At 50.1% G+C, this 15,897-nt stretch overlaps 1 long non-coding RNA gene across 1 annotated transcript; it reads right to left on the minus strand.

Annotated features, from left to right (window-relative positions):
* Positions 1-2,367: 2,367 nt before the first annotated feature.
* Positions 2,368-14,475, minus strand: LOC120389288. The gene is made up of 3 exons (XR_005590854.1): positions 14,441-14,475; positions 5,519-5,600; positions 2,368-2,388 (listed from the first exon to the last, which is right to left on the minus strand). It is a non-coding gene; the product is annotated as an uncharacterized LOC120389288 (long non-coding RNA).
* Positions 14,476-15,897: the final 1,422 nt, after the last annotated feature.

The raw sequence follows: 15,897 nt of genomic DNA on the forward strand, positions 1-15,897 counted from the left end.
CTGGAGGTTAGTCCAGCAAACACAGTGGAGGACAAGCTGCAATCCTCACACCCTGGTCAAAAAGGAGAGGCATGTGGGTCCCTATGCATAGAGAGGGGCTGGCTAGAGGCCTGATACCTGAGAGGGCCATTCCTTGCGCATCACATGGAGGCAGATCAAAGGCTTAGCTACTTCATAACTGTGAAATTGCAAAAGCACACCCATGATCGATTTAGTGGGTGAAGTAAACACCTGCTAAATCGACTTCAGATCGCTCTCCAGTCGACCCCTGTACTCTATCTAGATGAGAGGAGTAAAGTAAGTCGACCCCCTGCAGCATATGCCCTGTGGTAACTCAATCTAAGGTACGCTGACTCCAGCTACTTTATTCACGTAGCTGGAGTTGCGCAGCGTAGGTCGACTGACTGCGGTAGTGTAAACATAGCCAAAGCTTGCTACAGTTAAGGGCCTTATATTAGGTGGAGGCTTTGTGGGAGTAGTTATGCTGAAGTCTGGGATTTATCTGCATAGGCCTAAGGAGAGAATCCCAAGTCAGATATTTTGCACCCTGATTCTGAGAGACTAACGAGTAACCACAAACAGGTGCAATACGCCACAGGATTCTGAAAGCGGGGGTAGGCTTTAGCAATTAGGTTGCTATGCAGTATCTCAGCAGTTGGACGCATTCATATATTGGAATTATTAATAACTAAGTGATGTAAATCGTGAGTATTAATGCTTGATGCTAAATTATGGACTTCCCAAAGGCCACATATGGGTTGGGGCAGCTATTGACATTATTGTAATCAGAGTAAAGGAGCAGATATGGTACATAGCCATCCTATTACCATAATAAAGTGGATAAATTACCTTTCCTAGTGACCATTTTTTCATTTTGTTGGGTCCCTGAGATAGGGTCAACGGAAGCAGGGCCTCCCTTCTGATGGGCTCCCTTGCCCCTCGATCTTTGTTTCCAGCGGTGTCCATAACTTGTAAGTATGCACAGGGCAAGACCCTCTTTACTATCTAGTCTAATTGTTACGTGTATTGAGCCTTGCCTATGACTTCAATTATAACTGTCTGTATTAAATCACGTTTCTGTGTGTTTCACCAGATCTCATCCCCTCAATACACTGTGAGTGGCCATGTACAAGGACAAGCTGTGCCCCAATACGTAATCTTATAGGCATAAACATTTTACAGGCTACACCACCACCCTGTGACATCATCAACAAAGTGCCCATTTGTGCCTGGGTAGCGGCCCCGCGATGGGAGGGAGGATGCAGCAAGGACTCCGGATCGGTGGCCAGGGTCGCTGTGCATAGAGATGGGGAGGTTATATGGGGAGGGGGGTAATGAGCGGAAGAGGGAGGTCAAGAGTTAAAATAATAATATTTAGGAAAAAAATTTATAATGAAGCGAAACTGAACAGAAATAAAACCAGAGTATAGGCTCTAAAGCTTGGGTAGGGATTCGGGGTTAAAGGTCTGGGATTCCCCATAGCTCCAGATCCCTAAACCTCTCCTCCCTCCCACTGACCCACCCAACCCACGTCCTGGGTGCCCTTCCTCCACACTCCCCTCCTCTTCGTCCCATTACTCTCAGCCGGCACCACCTCCCGGCACCTTGGGAACTACTTGCCTTTCCTCCTCGTCTCTCACAACCTCACCCCTCCCTGCTGCTTCTTAGCTCTAACCCTGCACACCCCCTCCCCATGTCCTGGCACCCCAGAATTATCTACTCCCTGCTTCTCCTCCCCTTCCATAGCTCTGTTCTCCCTTCACCCGTGGGGTCCTGAATGGCAACATTATACGCTCTCCTATCAAAAAAAACAAGGAGTCCAGTGGTGGCACCTTAAAGACTAACGGATTTATTTGGGCATCAGCTTTCGTGGGTAAAAAACTTCACTTGTTTAGCTGCATCTCCTATCAAAAGAGGAGCTCATCTGCCTGTCACACAAGCCAGGCATGAGTCACACACCTATTTACTTTAGAATTCTACAGTCAGCATATTTTCCTATTGAAAAGGCATGAAAGCTACAGTTATTAATGTAGTTGCTAATGTAGCCAATAAGGATGCATTCAATGCAATTTTAAAATGACTGACAGCACCAAAAAAGGCACATGTCCAAAAATGATACTTATGTATGGGAGATAAGGCAAAAAAGGGGGGCAAGGAAACTTGTCAAAACTTGTATGACAAATAAAGGTATAAAGTTATCACTACTTGGGTTCTTTAGAGACCCCACAGCTTCGAATAACCCAGGGGACAGGACTCCTCACCCAGCAAGACCACCGTCTCATAGTTCTCCTGCATGACATCCCTGTAGAGGGCTCTCTGAGCGGGGTCCAGCAGAGCCCATTCCTCTCTGGTGAAATACACAGCCACCTCCTCGAAGGTCACCGGCCCCTGAAAGAGAAAGAGTCCAACACTCAGTACTTGCTGCCCCACTCACAGTCCCATTATTCACAGAACAGCAGCACCAGGTAAATGGAAGCTCCGCAAGGCACATGTTAACTGAGTCCCACCCCACCTTGTCTAGAGCATCCAGGAGGCATCAGAGGGTAGAAAGAGAAAAAGTTTGTGTCTCCCAGCTGACAGATGGAGGCAGGGTCTTCACATTTATCACATACCTACTAGCCAGAGCTTTATATAGGAGATGGGGCTGTCTCTGGACCCTGCTGGTGTCTCCCTGGTAGGAATGCCAACACTCTCCAAATAAAATATATGGAAGAAAGGGGAAGTCAATAGTAAAGAATGTAAGTGAGAAGGTCAGAATCATAGAAAACTGGCTATAAGAAATCAATGGAAATACGAAGGAAGTTTTTAAAAGTATATTAAGTACAAAATTAATCCTAACAATGGTAGTGGTAAATTACACATTAAATTTCCAAATGGCAGAATTATCAAAAATAATGCTGAAGAGGTAAAAGTCCTCAATCAATATTTCTCCCCTGGATTTGGAGAAAAACAGATGCTGTAACTCATATCATAAGATGTTGACGACGACACTCTTTCCATTCCAACAAGAACTCACCAGGACGTTAAACAGCAGCTATTAAAGTTAGACACGTTTAAATCAGCAGGTCCAGATAACTTGTATCCAAGAGTTTTAAAAGGCTTGGTGGAGCGGGTACCCATAGCAGTGCCTCTGTGTGCCAACATCTTTATGGCTGACTTAGAACAACGCTTCCTTAGCTCTCGTTCCCTAACGCCCCTACTCTACTTACGTTACACTGATGACATCTTCATCATCTGGACCCATGGAAAGGAAGCCCTTGAGGAATTCTACCATCTTTTCAATAATTTCCATCCCACCATCAACCTCAGCCTAAACCAATCCACACAAGCAGTCCATTTCCTAGACACTACTGTGCTAATAAGCAATGCTCAAATAAACGCCACCCTATACCAGAAACCCACTGACTGCTATACTTACCTACATGCCTCCAGCTTCCATCCGCGACACACCACACAATCCATTGCCTACAGCCAAGCTCTAAGATACAACCACATTTGCTCCAACCCCTCAGATAGAGACAAACACCTACAAGATCTCTATCGGGCATTCTTACAAGTACGCTACCCACCTGCTGAAGTGAAGAAACAGATTGACAGAGCCAGAAGAGTACCCAGAAGTCACCAACTACAGGACAGACCCAATAAAGAAAACAACAGAACGCCACTAGCCATCACCTACAGCCCCCAACTAAAACCTCTCCAGCGCATCATCAAGGATCTACAACCTATCCTTAAAGATGATCCCTCACTCTCACAGATCTTGGGAGACAGGCCAGTCCTCGCTTACAGACAGCCCCCAAACCTGAAGCAAATACTCACCAGCAACCATACAACATAAACACTAACCCAGGAACCTATCCTTGCAACAAAGCCCGATGCCAGCTCTGTCCACATATCTATTCAAGTGACACCATCATAGAACCTAATCACATCAGCCACGCCATCAGGGGCTTGTTCACCTGCACATCTACCAACGTGATATATGCCATCATGTGCCAGCAATGCCCCTCTGCCATGTACATTGGCCAAACCGGATAGTCTCTATGCAAATGACTAAATGGACACAAATCTGGCATCAGGAATCATAACATTCAAAAACCAGTGGGAGAACACTTCAACCTCTCTAACCACTCAGTGACAGACTTGAAGGTGGCAATTTTGCAACAAAAAAACTTCAAAAACAGACTCCAAAGAGAGACTGCTGAACTCGAATTAATATGCAAATTAGATACAATTAACTTAGGTTTAAACAGAGACCGGGAATGGTTGGGTCATTACACTAATTGAATCTATTTCCTTATGTTAAGTTCTCCTCACACCTTCTATGGGTCATCTCAATTATCACTTCAAAAGTTTTTTTTCCTCCTGCTGATGATAGCTCATCTCAATTGATTAGACTCTTCCAGTTGGTATGCATCCTTCCACCTTTTCATGTTCTCTGTATGTATAAATATCTCCTGTCTGTGTGTTCCATTCTATGCATCCGAAGAAATGAGCTGTAGCTCACGAAAGCTTATGCTCAAATAATTTTGTTAGTCTCTAAGGTGCCACAAGTACTCCTGTTCTTTTTGCGGATACAGACTAACACGGCTGCTACTCTGAAACCTGTATGACATGTGTAATCCTGTGAATAATAGATAGGGGTGGGTATACTAACAGTATAGGTATTTCTATTACTTAATAAGGGTTTGGAGGGTATTGTAATGGATGTAGGCATGTACATACTAACTGAGATAAAAGGAGAGTGATGTAACTAATCCAGTGCTTACTCAACAATTGGGTCGAAGGGAACAAGTATTGCAATAAAGAAGCCTGTACTCGTATCCGCCTCCGGGTCAACCTGCTCCTTTATTCTTCTAACAATAATCACTTCAAATCGATCTTTCTGCAGTTAATAAACTCGTTTTATGCTTTATCTTAGCCAGTGTTAAGTATTTTGAATGAAGTGTCTGGAGAAAATCTGAGCTTGGTTAGCACAAGCTTGTTGTGCACATCTTTCCCATATTGAGGGGAAGGCGAATTATATTGATGAGATTACATTATAGAGATCCCTGTGCACTATAAGATGGTATAATTCTGGATTTCTACTACAGCAAGTGTGCAAGGTTGGGGAGCTGGGAAATTGGCTGTTGTCTTCTATCTGTCCTTGAGTGGCTTAGGTAAAGCACTCAGGTAGCTTAGTTGGGTGTATGGCGCCACCTGCTGTCATGCTGGGTGATAACAGGGCCTGGAGAGGCTGACAATCTCCAGCAAAGCCGTGTGAGAAGGGCCAGCCCAGCTTGAGGGTTAGAGGGCACAGCGGTTCCCAGAAGCCCCCCAGACCGCACCCTAGGGGTGACAACCCATCACACCCTACGTTACACAAGTCTCAGCGGGTTTGTCACATCCTGTCCCCTCCCTTTCTCCACCCTCAATATTTCCTGCCTCCCACCACCTCCAGCAGCTCCCACCCTCCTATGCATTTACTGCTCCTCTCCCTCCAAGCAGAGCCCACCATCAGCTCATGATAATCTCTTACCTGAGCCAGCTCCACTGCAGCCATTTCCTGCCCCCTGGGAGGACGGGATGATCTGGAGCAAACGTGGACGTTAGTCTGTAGCCTGTCAGGGCGAGAAGGGCAATGTGAGAGAATTCAGACGGGGTTTTCATCCATTCCACAAGCCGATTCCCCCCAGGATTTTTCCCTGCTAATGGACATTCTAGGTTCTGCCACACTGTGAAGCACAGAGTGATCTTATTCCAGTACAGGCCTAGCCCCCTCCCACCAGGGTGTAACCCTCTGAGAAATCGGGAAACCCTCCCAGTAACAGTCTCTTTTACACTTATCAAGTTTGTGGACAATACTAAGCTGGGAGGGGTAGCAAGTGGTTGGGAGGATAGGATTAAAATTCAAAATGATCTCGACAAACCGGAGAAATGGTCTGAAGTAAATATCAAAAGGGACACCAGCAAAGTACACCGCTTACGAAGGAACAATCAGTTGCACACATACAAAATGGGAAATGACTGCGTAGGAAGGAGTGCTGCAGAAAGGGATCTGGGGGTCATAGTGGATCACAAGCTAAATATGAGTCAACAGTGTAACACTGCTGCAAAAAAAGAAATCATCATTCTGGGATGTATTAGCAGGAGTACTGTAAGCGAGATGCGAGAAATAATTCTTCTGCTCTATTTCACACTGATTAGGCCACAACTGGAGTACTGTGTCCAGTTGTGGCTGCCACATTTCAGGAAAGATGTGGACAAATTGGAGAAAGTCCAGAGAAGAGCAAGAAAAATGATTAAAAGTCTAGAAAACATGACCTATGAGGGAAGATTGAAAACACTGGGTTTGTTTAGTCTGGAGATGAGAAGACTGAGAGGGGACATGGTAATAGTTTTCAAGTACATAAAAGGTTGTTACAAAGATGCGGGAGAAAAATTGTTCTTCTTAACCTCTGAGGGTAGGATTAGAAGCAATGGCTTTAAATTGCAGCAAGGGTGGTTTAGGATGGAGATTAGGGAAAAAACTTCCTAACTGTCAGAGTGGTTAAACACTGGAATAAATTGCGTAGGGAGGTTGTGGAATCTCCATCATTGGGGATTTTTAAGAGCAGGCTGGAGAAACACCTCTCAGGCATGGTCTAGATAATACTTAGTCCTGCCTTGAGTGCAGGGGACTCGACTAGATGACCTCTCGAGGTCCCTTCCAGTTCTATCATTCTATGAACCAAAGGCCAGAGAAGAGCAGAATCAAAGGAGTCACTTTGGGGGATTCTCCCTGTCATTGGCCCCAAGGCAGCTGTCTCGGGTTTACAAAGTTGTTGGATGCTCCAGCCTTTATACAGTCTCTCCTGGGAGTGCCCCCTTCATGGGCTGGGCCTAGGTTTAGCTTTTGGCAAGTGTGACCCTGGGGGCTCTGAGACTGGGCCTTCTTGCCTCAGTACATCTTGTTTCTTTCTGTGCCTCCCAGCGAGTCCAAATGAGCAGATACTCCTCAGACAGATTGTGAACATAAAAATGGCCGACTGCATCAGAGCACTGGTCCATCTAGCTCAGTGGCCAATGCCAGGTGCTTCAGAGGGAAAGAACAGAAAAATCATCAAGTGATCCATCCCCTGCCACCCATTCCCAGCTTCTGGCAAAGAGGCTAGACACACCATCCCTGCCCATCCTGCCTCTGACACTGGCAGATGAGGTGTTAGCTCTTGCAAAAGCCCCCATGTCTTAACTGAACATGGACAAACACAGAGCTGGAATCAGTCTGACTCACCTATGTTAGTATTGTTAAAAGAGGTATTAGAATTGTAAGAACGTGTTTAGACTTTATTGAATGCTTGTGAGTTGGTGTCTGGGTTAGTATCTGACTAGTTGCAGGGGGTTGGACTAGATAACTCCTGAGGTCCCTTCCAACCCTGATATTCTATGATTCTATGACTGGCAGTAACCTGAACATTGCTGTGATTCGTGGGGTAAGGCAGTGGTTCTCAACCAGGGGTCCTGGGCCCGCTGCAGGGCCACTAGCAGGTTTCAGGGGGGCCGCCAAGCAAGGCCACCACTGGACTCGCTGAGGCCCAGGGCAGAAAGCTGAAGTCCCAGCACATGGGGCTGAAGTTCAGGGCCCTGAGCCCCACCACCCAGGGCTGAAGCCAAAGCCTGAGCAATGTAGCTTTGTGGGGCCCCTGTGGCACGGTGCCCCGAGAGGGGGAGAAAGTGCCCCAAGGCCTCAGCCAGAGGGTTGAGCCCTGACACACGACTGGCTCAGAGGGTCTCTGCCAGTCAGGAAGGGCTCGCAGCGAGGGAAGCCTGGCAACTGATGGCTGGAGGGGTGAAGAGGTTTGGGGTACGGTGAGGGAAGAAGCGTCTGGGACTGGATAACCTGGGGCTGGGCAGTCTCCACAGGGGACACTGGCTCCTCCTGTGCCCTTTCCACACCCTCTTGCCAGTAGAGAATGACCCCCCTGTCCCCACCCCCAGCCGTGTCTCAGGACTCTCCCAAGCTGCACCCACTAACTCTCTTCCCACTTGGGGTCTATCTCGGGGCAACAATTTCCCACCAAGATGAACCCAGCTGGCTGCTGCCTGTTCTGGTGCCACAGGGTGGGTGAAAGGCAGAACTGCAGCACTTCTCAGGCAGAATTTATTTTCTTCATGCAAAAAAAAAAAAAAAGAAATTCTGCACTGGACGTGAATTCTGTGCGTATGCAGTGGCCCAGAATTCCCACGAGTAACTCACACCCGGCACAAACATAACCTGCTCACTCCCATCTCTTCTCCCTGTGCGTCGAGTCCCAGAGCTGCTGCTGTCATTAATGCACACAGGCTTTCACTCCCGTCAGTGCTGGCACGACCCAATCCAGTTACAGGACTGAACCCTTATTCTCCCATCACATGGGGCAGTCTCAGCTCAGGGGGAGGTGAGAGGGGAAGCGGGTACAAATGGAAAAGAGTCGTTGTAGCCATGTTGGTCCCAAGTTATCAAAGAGAGGGATTTTAATTGGTTCTAAAAGCAATGACCTCACCCACCATGTCTCTCCAAGAGATCTGAAAGTGGCAGAAGGAGACAAACAGGAAGACACAGCTCAGGACTCTAAATCAAACATTTCAAGCCCCTGGAAGAAACTACATTTCCCTTCTGCCCCAGGTATGTTTGTGTCCTATATGAGGGACGACCCCATTCCCCTCACAGCAGCAAAGGGAGCAAAGGGAGACTGCAGCCAGCCCCAGATGGAGTTGTGAGGAAGTTTGTGTGTGGTGGGTGCATGGGCTGGGTACAGCTAGACTGATCTGCAGACTGGAAAGTCAGGGCAACTCCAGCACAGCTTGGGGGCTGTGGGCAGGGGGAGCAGTTCTGGAGCTGGGCCTCTGTCCCCATAGGTCCCATGGCAGATGGCTCTGGCAGCATCAAGTGGGTCTGTCACTGCAGGGGAAGGCAGGGGCACTGTCTGTGATTAGGGTGAGGATTGGAGCGGGGGTCCATGCTCAAGAATGGGGAATGGAATTCACCTCCTCACCCCTCTGCAAAGCCCAGCAACTAGGGATTTATCCAGGGAAATGAATTTCACTCTGGGTGACTTTGAGGCAGCCACGGAAAGATCCTTGTGCATTAGGTTCCACACTGGCCCCAGGAGTTTACTAGTTCTCCCTCCCCAGACTGCCGGGGGCAGCCAGGGATCATTAGTGGGTTATGGGAATTAGAAGATGAAAATTCACTAAGAACAATGATATTTGTGTGTTTATCATTAAATCCCCAGACACCCACCAATCCCCGTCCTCCTTCCCATGAGCTATAAATATCTAAGGGACTCAGCGACTGCAGTGAGTTCCTGCCCTTCCCCACTTTCTATAGCAGCACTTTTAAGAACAGGGCAGGGAAACATGTAAATACTTTGAACCAAATTCCAGAAGCTGCTGAGCATGGAGAAGTTAAAATGAAATCAAGGTTCCGTCTCTCCAAGGACCTGCCCCCTAGTGCAAAATTACAGACACTCCCCAGAAATCTGAAACGGCCACTTCATAACTGATAGAATGAATCACCAATAAAAAAAAAACCTAGTGAAGGTGATATTCTGAGGGAAAGATTTCACGTGTCTTTACAAATCAGTATAATCTAATCTGGACCTTTATACACTGAAATGCCTAATTCGTAGCCCTACGGCAATTGCCTGGTGTCACTACAGGGCAGAATTAAGGTTGGTGCCTTGGTTGTGAATTTCCATCCCCTAGCATATTGCATTTGCTGTTAGGTGGGTTTGACAAAATTAATTTTGTCTATTTCTTTCTGTTAATTTCAATAGAGAGCGATATTTATTTTTAAGCCCTTTTTTCAATGTTTACAATTTCAATGTGGGAAGTTATGGGGGTCGTCAGACAACAATTATTTAATAACAGTAACTGTTGCGATTCCAAAAGCCAAATCATAGAACTGTTCAAAGAGAAATTGTCAATGTCACACGTAATATACAGTGTAAATATCCTTAAATCAAACTGGACTTTCTCCAGAAGCATTTCTGTATTTTACCTATAGAAATAGTTTTTCATCTGAGTGTGTACAGTTTACTGAGTGCAGTAAATCAACATTTACTGCAACTTATTCATAACAATCCAATCCTTTCAAGTGTAATTTAAAGTAATGAAGTACTTGAATTCCTTCACTTCCTGGACTGTAATGCTTCATTTCAGGATAATTACACCCTCCCTGTGATGTATTTTACTCTCAGTACCGTAACCCCCTCGTGATGTAGCTCCTGTCTGGGAGCTCTGCGGAGGGCAGTAGCATGATCAGAAGGTGACACTCTGACACACTCCCTGAAATCTAAATAGCCCCAGTGTGAGACAGTGATTAACACAGGTACCTTAGGGGCTGCAGCGCCAACCCCCTGCCTTGACGAGGGGGGTGAAGAATTGCAGTAGAAATCGGTTAGGCTGGGAGAGGGCACAGCTGATGGGGGACTGGGAGCCGATTTGTCCAACCGGACTGGGTAGAGGCACTTCAATGTATTTTCCCCCAGTAAACATGCTGCCATGTATTTAATTTAGAAACTTTTCCTTCACATCTAAACACCTTGGAGCTAAGCTGGGTTGATGCACTTCCACTGACAGTGGTACAGTTTTAATTAGGTGCTTAATCAGATGCTCATGCAACACAAAGCAGTCAATAATGGGTGAGCTTTCATGAATTAACTTGTCTGTGTGCTGTGCATCGCTTTAAAAAAAAGATGGTGAGAGTGAGTGTCAAAATTTTAGGCATTAAGAAATGGAAATGAGGTGTCAGTTCAGTTCTCATGCGTTTAGCCCTTTGGCCCTCAAAAGTGCTTTTGGCTCTGTGACATTGCTTTATCCGCCCCACCAGAAAATGCTGTAGGTAACCAGGTCATTACAGCCGACCTTCACGAGGTATCGTTCTACCAGCTAGGTGCCAAAATTCAAATGGTTCTGTTTGTTTATCTTTCATTCCGCTTTGCAATTCTTAGATCCCATTTACAAACTGGAACTGAAATAACCAAGGCAAGTTAAGAAGGGAGCGGCATCGGGCATAGGTGGGGGTAAAACAATAAAGGGAAAGAACTGACTATGCAAAAAGGAACATCCCAAACTATCAGACCCCCAGAGTCCCGTCCAACTGAACCCACCCCAGCCAGGCATATCAAGCTGGGCCTGTGAAAAATCGCCCAGCCTGTGTGGCAGCGAATGCTGCGTGTTCCAGATGGAGCTATGGTGTGTGCGTCTGCTCTGCTCACGTGCTGCTTTGGTACGGAAGGCACCACGGCCACAGGGAGCAGAGACATGGACTCCTACAAAACAAAATCCCAGATACACCTCCAACATCCCATCCCCTTCCCCACCTCCCCACTGTCTGCCATCCCCTCCCCAACCTCCACATGGCCATTCTCAGCCATTGCTAACAGTTCCTTCCAGCCTTCAGCACTATAAATAAATAAAACATGGTGTTACAAACGGTAGATGGTGCCAGAGAAACCTGGCATTTGATACAGGCATCTGATACAGTTCCACATGGGAAACTAGTTGTTAAATTGGAGAAGATGGGGATTAATATGAGAGCTTAAAGGTTAATAAAGAATTGGTTAAAGGGGAGTCTACAAGGGGGTCATACTGAACTATGAGTTGTCAGGCTGGAGGGAGGTTACTAGTGGAGTTCCTCAGAGATCAGTCTTGGGACCAATCTTATTCAACATTTTTATTAGTGACCTTGGCACAAAAAGTGGGAGTCGGGCACAAAGCTGGGAGGGATTGCCAATGTGGAGGACAAGAAAATCATACCAGAAGAACTGCATGACCTTGAAAGCTGGAGTAATAGAAATGGGATGAAAATTAATATTGCAAAATTATGCACTTAGGGACTATTGACAAGAATTTTTGCAATGAGCGGGGGACTTATCAGTTGGAAGTGATGGCGGAGAAAGACCTAAGTGCATTGGTTGATCACAGGATAATTATAAGCTGCCAGTGTGGTGTGGCCGTGAAATAGGCTAATGCAGTCCTAGGATGCATCAGGCGAGGTATTTCCAGTAGACACAGGGAAGGGTTAGTACTTCTGGCCTTAAAGTCTGTGAGTCTATCAACTGTGCCTTGCGTTGCACAGACACTGATGGAGCTCAGGGCCCCATCGTGCTGCGCATGGCAGAGACCCTGACTGAGATCAGCACCCCCACTGTGCTGGGCACTGCACAGACAGAGAGGGACAGTCCTTGCTCAGCTCGGGAAGTGTCTTACAAGGGGGGCTGTGGAGTCTCTGTCCCTGGAAGATTTTAAGAGCAGTGTGACGAAGTGGGGCTCTTCTTAATGTTTCCTCTGAATACTGTGTGGGTGCCTCAGTTTCCCCTAGGCATTTCTTAAGTGTCCAGTGTGCATAAATGGCCGACACTTTGTATCCTAGCAACAAATGGCTGGGGCCCTTCCCCCCGCAAGGGGATGGCTAAAGGTGAACAGAGAGATCAGGTGACCTCCTGGCCCGGCAAAGAGACAAAGCCCAGAGGAGGAGGGGCTGGAGGGGGTTTCAGTTTGGGAGCTGGCTGGGGACGAGGAGTGAGGGCAGACGTGGGGCTCTGCCTCGCTGGGCCCCATAATGGACCCGGCCGAGGGGTCCAGTTCTCTCTATCTACAAGCTCAGTTTTAGACCATGTTCCTGTCATCGAATAAACCTCTGTTTTACTGGCTGGCTGAGAGTCACGTCTGACTGCGAAGTGGGGGGGCAGGACCCTGTGGTTTCCCCAGGACCCCACCTGGGCGGGCTCGCTGTGGGAAGCGCACAGAGGGGCATATGTTGAATGCTCCAAGGAGAGACCCAGGAGGTGAAGCTGTGGGAGCTTCTTACCCTGAAGACAGTCTGCTCCAAGGGAGAGGAGGCTCCCCAAAGTCCTGACTGCCTTCGTGAGGAGCAGTTCCAGAGCATCGCCCGGGGACTCCGTGACAAGCAGGTAGGACAAAGCTCTGTCAGAGGGAATCTACACAGACTTGGTCCTGCCCCCGCAGAGAGAGCTGGACTTGATGACATCTTGAGCTCCTGCCCAGCCCGACATGTCTCTGATGCTATGAAATAGATACGTATAAAACACAACGTACAGAGTAAAACCCACAACATGTCAGGCAATTCAGAAAAACAAAACCCACAGCATACAATGACAATACAAAGGAAAAGAAAACCACACAATGCTCACTCATACACCCTAGGACCAAATTACACAATGAAAAGAGCTCAACTCAAACCAGCACGACACAGGCACCAAACACACTGAGGCAAAACAAATGCACCATAAAACTATGCAACACAACATGGTGCAGTCACAAATGGCACCATGCAAAACAGCTCAGCGTAGAACAGGGCACAGCACAAAACAGAAATATTTCAGTGTAGGCCTGGAAGGGATCTTGAGAGGGCGTCTACTCCAGCCCCCTGTGCTGAGGCAGGACCAAGTATCCCTAGACATTCCCAGACTGGTGTATCTCTAACCTGGTCTTAGAAACCTCCATGAAGGAAATGCCACAGCCTCCCTTGGAAGCCAACGCAAGGCAGACACAGCCAAAAACAAGCTGTACACACACACGCTGGGCTTAGGGTTAAGGGGAGAGGCAAGAATTCAAACAATCTGGGTTCAGTTCCCAGTTTTGCCCCAAATTCTCCATGGAAACTTGAGCAAATTACTTCAGCTCTTTGAGCTTCAGTTTCCCCATCTGTAAAATGGAGACTCCCCTCCCAACATTGACCTATTTAGCCTTTGAGCTTTTTGTGGCAAGGCCTCTCTGTCCCTGTGGGCACGTCTACGCTGCAGTCAGACACCGGCGGCTGGCCCGTGCCCGCTGACTTGGGCTCACACGGCTCAGGCTGTGGGGCTGTTTAATTGTGGTGTCCATGTTCCGGCTGGGGCTGCAGCCCAAGGTCTGGCACCCTCCCACCTCGCAGGGTCCTACAGCCTGGCTCCAGCCTGAGCCCAGACATCTACCCGGCAATTAACCAGCCCCTTCGCCTGAGCCCTGTGAGCCTGAGGCAGCTGCCATGGGCCAGCTGGGGGTTTTAACAGCAGGGTAGAGATACCCTGGGTGTCTGTTCAGCACCTGTCACAATGGGGACCCTGACCTTGGTCAGTGTCTGCGCAGAGCCCTGCACACAGGGGGCCTGATCTCAGTCAGGGTCTGTGCAACTCCCGGCATTACAGGATCCCGGATTTTGTTTAGGGCCCCTGCAGCGCGTGGCAAAATGTGGGGCCAGGATCTCTGTCAGGGTGTGTGCAGTGCCCAGTACAGTGGTGGGGCGTGATCTGGGTTGGGGTCAGTGCAATGCCAGACCCAACGGGGACACAGATCTCAGTCGAGGTCTCCGAAGTGCCCAGCACAATGGAGGCAGCAGTTTGGGCCACAGTGGTGCACTGCCTGGCACAAGGGGGGCCGTGATCTCGGTCCAGGTCTCAGTTTTACCTGGCACAACAGTGGGGTCTGATCTCACCTGGGGTCTCTGCAGCGCCTGGCAGAACAGGGCCATGCTCAGTGTGATAAGAGCCCTGATCTCAGTCACACACCTGGAGAGAAAAGCGGGAAGATTTTCGAGGAGTGGGGCTGGAGTCAGAAGGTCGCTGGCTGTGGGGTCTGGGAATGTAACTGGGGCGGGGGGGGGCTGCTGGGTTGGGGAGGGGAAGTAGCTGGCCTGGGAAACCTGGGGCTGGGCCGTCTCCATGGGGGACACTTGCTCCTCCCCCCCTTCCTGGCCCTTCCCAGGCCCCGTTGCCAGCAGAGAGAGGCCCCCCCGCCCCCTCCCAGAGGTGTCCCTGTCTCAGGGCCCCCCCACCCTCTGCCCAGCTCAGGAATCCCTCGGGGGAACCATTTCCCACCCGCACAAGGACAAATCCCGGCCGGGGAAATGGGGGCAACCCCCAAACCCGAGCTCTGAACTGGCCACTGGCGAAGGGGAGAGAAAATGGGGCACAATCGGGGGGGGGGACAGGGAACTTCTCAGGGGTTGGGGGAGGGGGGGTCACCCTGGGGGCTGCTCGTGGCTCTAGGGAGAAAGGGGGCGGGGCGGGAGGGGCGGGGGGTCCCCACGGGGGGGGCAGCGGTAAATCCGAGGGGGTCTCAGCCCCCCCCTTTCTCTCCCCGCTCCTCGGGGGTCACCGGCTCCCCCCCCCGGCCATGTCCGGGCTGCACCGACACTTCCCCCCCCCCGCCCCTTTCCCAGCCCCCCCGGGACACGCAGCGGAGAGGGGCCGGGGCCGGGGGGGTTAATGAAGGTCTCCCCCGCCGCGATCTGCGCATGCCCAGAGCCCCAGCGGCACAAACCTTCTCCGGCCCGGGAGAGGCTCCAACGGCCCCGCACGAGCCAGGCAGAACCGCAGCGCCCCGCGCGCGTTCGCGCTCCGGCTCCGCCTCCCTCGCTGACGTCACTTCCGCTCCAGGGAGAGTGCGGAACTACATCTCCCAGCCTGCCCCGGGGCCGCGTCCGCCCTCTCCAGCCCAGGTGAGGGAGGGGTCAGTAGCTGGAACTGCGCATGCTCCGTGCGAGCCCCGCTGGGGGCGGGAGAACAAAGCTGCTGCTGCCGCCTCCGTGTGAGCCGGTGAGTGAGAGACCCGGGGAGGAGGGGCGGGCACGTGACTCTGCCCCGGGGAACCTGGGAGAAGCCGCGGAGCCGCAGCAGGATCCGCCCCCCCCCCGCTGGGATGGGGGGGCGGAGCCTGGGCCCCGGGGTCCCTGTGCGGGGGGAGAAGCCGGAGTTGCGGGGGGGGGTGCAGCCGGCGGCGGGGGGGCGGGGAGTGAATTGGCTCCTGTCCCTGTTGGCGCCTCTCGCCCCCCCCGGCACAGAGTCTCTCCGGTTCTGCCCCGTTTCTCTCTCGGGGTCTCGCTCGGGCTGTAACATCCGGGGAGATTCGCCCCCCCCCGATCCGCTCTCTCGGCTCCCCTGTCCCCCCCCC

The sequence above is a fragment of the Mauremys reevesii genome, linkage group 23 (genome assembly GCF_016161935.1).
Source record: "Mauremys reevesii isolate NIE-2019 linkage group 23, ASM1616193v1, whole genome shotgun sequence".
Taxonomy (NCBI): domain Eukaryota; kingdom Metazoa; phylum Chordata; order Testudines; family Geoemydidae; genus Mauremys; species Mauremys reevesii.